This window comes from Vombatus ursinus, unplaced genomic scaffold (assembly GCF_900497805.2).
Source record: "Vombatus ursinus unplaced genomic scaffold, bare-nosed wombat genome assembly UNPS02014812.1, whole genome shotgun sequence".
Lineage (NCBI taxonomy): Eukaryota > Metazoa > Chordata > Mammalia > Diprotodontia > Vombatidae > Vombatus > Vombatus ursinus.
The window spans coordinates 70,123,983-70,128,503 of record NW_020954590.1 but is presented as its reverse complement, the minus strand read 5'-3'; the positions used below and the strand labels follow the sequence as shown (position 1 = coordinate 70,128,503).

The window sequence follows — 4,521 nt, the reverse complement described above, 5'->3', positions numbered from 1 at the left end:
GTTGTTGGTGGGTGAAGATGGGAGTGGAGAGGAAGAATCTCATGCTGGTCTTCGATTCTGGACTGTTGCCAGGGTTGCAAAAGCAGGAGAATATCAGAGAAGATGTCCAGTCATTACCTCTATGTGCTACATTACCACTGATACTGTCTGTAACATAGAATGTCTAAGAGTGTGCAATAACCAAAGTATACTCTCCAAGAGAAATTCCATGTCTTCTCCTTTAAAGAAGGCCTAATAGACCTCCTTTTTGTAGTTGTTATAAGGAATCTATTAGAAAACATGAAGGAAAGTGACTGAAAATCCTGACTCCCTTCTTTGCAGAAAAGTATATAGCATACATTCTTATGCGTTTAAAAGATAGAACCAAATGCACCAGATCCTTTAGCCCATTCAGGCACCTTTTTAATGGATACTATTTCTGATGTGTGTGAAAAAGTAACTTGTAAATGGGTTAAAAGATTTGTATGAGGGGCAAGCAAGGCTGTGGCAGCATACAGGATCCAAGCAGTGCTGGGGCCCTGGCAGGAGGTGAATTTGAGCCAAGGCCAGGTGCCTGATCCAGGTTACCATTAAGATCCTTAAGGACAAAGAAGAGATCATGATCTGAGATTGCAACTCAATGCAGGAGGTCAAAGAGGAGATCTTCTGAGGATCTAAGGCTCAATAAAACCAGTTTTTCCTGATTTTCACTGGCAAGTTTCTCACATTGAATCAGGAGGGCATCAAAGATGGATTCACTGCTCATTTGGTGATCAAGACCCCACATAAGGCCCAAGATTCAATTGCTGCTGTTGCTGCTGCACCTGCATCCCCTGCTCTAGAAAATGCTTCTGCTCCCACCCTTGTGATTACTTCACCAATTGTTCCTGCTCAGCTATCCCATCAAGCAGCACTGGCCCTGAAGCTGCTAGTGAAAACTAGAACAACACTGGAGGTGGTTCAACTCTAGATCTGGAGATGGACTTCCAAATAGTCCTACATCCATCCATGCTATGGTTTTAGGGCAGCCTAGGCCTTGGCTCAGCCAGTTAAAGCAGCCGATGCAGCAGCAGCTGATTTTCAAATCTGAGATATTGTCCTAGATCATAGAGAACATCCTTGTCCAAGACATGATGTCCAACCTTGACATGATGCACCACATTATCATGGCCAAACCAAGGCAGTAGCAACTGATGGAGAAAGGACATGCTCAGTAACCCAGAGTTTAATGAGACAGTACATGGAACCAAGTTAAACCCCAACATGATGCAAGAGATGAAACACAACCAGGACCCAGTCCTGACCAACTCAGAGAGCATTCCTGGGAGTTACACCTTACACCACATGTTTGCAGATATAGAAGAATCCATGTTCAGTGCTACTGGGGAAGTTTGGCAACAATCCCTTGTCATCATTGGTGGGGAACTCTGGCAGTAACTACTCCTCCCAACCTCTCTGGACTGAGAACTAGGAGCCCTTCTTTAACCCCTTGAACCTTTCAGTCACTACAATCTACCAGGGAGGACCAGCCAGGACCATGGCATCAAACATTCTCCAACTCTTTGGGAATTGATGTAGCTAGGGTATATTTAATAGCCCTGAGATGCAGGGCCTTCTCCAGCAAATCTCAGAGAATTCCCAATTTATGCAAAACATAATCTCAGCCCCATACATATGAAGTATGATACAGATACTTGCCCAGAACCCTGACTTTGCTGCTCAGGTGACAGTGAATGTCCCTCTGTTTGCCAGGAAGACCCCAAGTGCAGGGGCAATTCAATCTTAAGCTCCATGTCTTTCTACAGCATATGCAAAACCCAGACTCACTGTCCATTCTCAGAAACTCCTGAGCCATGTGACCCCTGCTACAGATGTAACAGGGTCTCCAGACACTGTAGGCAGAGGTGGCAGGGCTTTGACATGGCCTGGATACCCATCTGCAGGTTAGCAGGCCAGAGCCCCCTATCACTTCCCCATCCATATCAGCTAGTATCTTTCCAGTGTGGGGCTGTACCAACCACTAGCAACATTTGATGCAACAGATGATTCAGCTTTTGGCAGGAGGTACAGAACCAAAGATTAGATTTCACTGACTGCTGGAGCAGCTCACTGCCATGGTTTTCATTAATAGAGAGGCTCAACTTTAGGACCTGATTTCTATGTGTGGGGATTTTAATGTAGCATTTGATAGAGTCCTGGACTCTCATCTGTCCTAATTCATGATTCATTCCTTTCCTGCCCCCCAGCCATACATTCACACCTGTACACTGACTGGCCCTACAATATTTGGTGCCTTTGAGAGCTTCTTAACTTCTCCAAATCCAAAATTCATCTCCTATTCACCCCTAGCCTCTCTGGTGTTGAAGACTCTTCAAGTAACTGGGGGAAGAAGTTGGGGCATGGCAACCTTACCCCAGAGCTCTGTTTTGAGTGTCTTAGTTCTAACTATACATCTCTTCTTCATTCTGCTCCTGCCAAACCTTTGGCAGAGACATTTAAGCAATTCTGACTTTTGTTTGGGTTTCCCAACTCCATCCCTTACTGCCTCCCCCCTTTCCCATATTCTCCATTACTTATTATTGATGGAATAAGTCATGGGATGACCTGATTAATTGTCTTAACTTATCAGGGGACATTCATCTCTGCCACCCCCAGTTTATTATGGAATATTTTTGTATCTAATTGTGGCCATACCCCAGTTTCTCTATCAGAGCCCTCTCAAAACTCAAAACTCAGCCCCATCTCCAACCTTTACTCTCCTTTCCCTAATGAAGGGTTGGGAGTTTCTATGTTTCCAAATAGGAGAGGGCAGGTGTAGTGGTCAGTTAGTCTGTTTAAGACTCACCCCTTTACTATTCATCCAGCACATACTTCTTTTCTGAATACCCTTTGTGTATACAGCCCTTTCCTGAGCTCTGCTATGAGTGAAGAAAGGAGAAATTTTTCCCTATGGGGGAAGGTAAAATATCACTCTTTCAGGGCACAGAAACAAAGGGAGGTGTTCCTGCCAGATAGGACTCTTGATATCAGTGCTGTAGATAGGAAATGGGGTCTGGTGTTGGAAGGTAATGCAGCTTCTTGCAGGAGAGAGTGAATATCCAGTTGTGGGGGCATGTAAGAATGGGCAAAGAGTCAAAAAGTATAAAAATTTAGCAGCCCTGGGGCAAATTGTAGCTCAATATACTGGGTTGGAGAATTTGAATCTAGGGTAAGGGAGTTATAAAGACTAATTAAGGATCAGAATTAGAAGGGAGAGAGGGTAATTATTAATACATACAATGGTCCCTGGTGACTAATGCCCAAGCACAAAATGTTGGTACCCCTCCCATTTGCCAACCCTCTATTACCCATCCCACATAGACACAAACACATTTTCCATGCTCTAAAGACCACAAGGGGCTTGTCTAGGTCTCAAGTGACCAGGACCTTTAACTCTCCCTTGAGAACCAGTGTTTGCTGCAAAAGGTGCTAGGATTTCTTCCCTGACCCTCAGGGATGTTGCAGGAGGGAGAGTCCTATGTCCTAGTTTCAGAACCATGTCACCTAAAGATAATGGGGGTTTGCTAGTTTAGGGGTAGGATAGGAGTAGTTGGCATGCAGAAGACTTGATGCTGAATAAGGATGGGCATGCCCTTTTGAAAAGGGGCAAGGGATATCACCTAGCTATCCCCTGGCCCCCAAATATACCCATGTAACCCTAACTGCTGAATATTGGTAGGCATTTTGAGATCATAGGATAGAAGAGTAGTGGGGGTCCTCAGTGTCTGGATCCTGATCCTATGCTTTTCTTGCATCTGTGTTCATTCTCACCCACCCAAGTTCTTCCTTTTGTTCTCTAAGCCAAGAAAAAAAAACATATTTGAAGGAGAAGGAGGTGATGAAGTCGTTTTTTGAGCTGTGATTGGACATCATGGTGGTAGGGAATAGGCTCCCCATCTTTACCCCATTGCCCAATCACATGTGAATAAAGGGTATGATTTATGTCATGAAAAAGCAAACAAACAAACAAACAGACTTGCACAACTCTTTAAAACTATTAGAGACTCAAACTTTGGAGACAATAGGACAGGATATGACTTTAAACGTACCAAAATCTAGATATATTTAATTCTTTTATCTACAAATTTGCATGACAGTAAGACAGCCACACTCTAGTGGAGCTGTTGTACATCTAATAAATATGTAAAAAAATATGTAAAAAAATCAGAAAAATGCTCAATTATTATGTAGTATGTTATTTAGAAAAGTGAAATGAACAAAAACCCAGTTACATTCCTTGAAGATTATGAAGCATTTTAGTTACCAAAATATGATAGGAAAAATTAGCCAAGCCTTAAACTAATCAGGGAATCAATTGCAGAAAAAAATATGCAATGCAAAAAGACGAAACAATTTTACAAATAATTTACCATAATCACCCACATCATTAAGTACAGGTCTTTACCACAGAAATAGGTTCCCTCAATTCAGATTCAATTCAGGAATAATATACACTACCAATATTCATCTTAACATAAATTTTCCAAAAAATCTGCCCAAACT

The 4,521-nt window shown here is 42.7% G+C and overlaps 1 pseudogene; it reads left to right on the top strand.

The window, feature by feature from the left end:
• Nucleotides 1–464: 464 nt before the first annotated feature.
• Nucleotides 465–2,195, top strand: LOC114053980 (annotated as a pseudogene).
• The last annotated feature ends 2,326 nt before the right edge of the window (nt 2,196–4,521 follow it).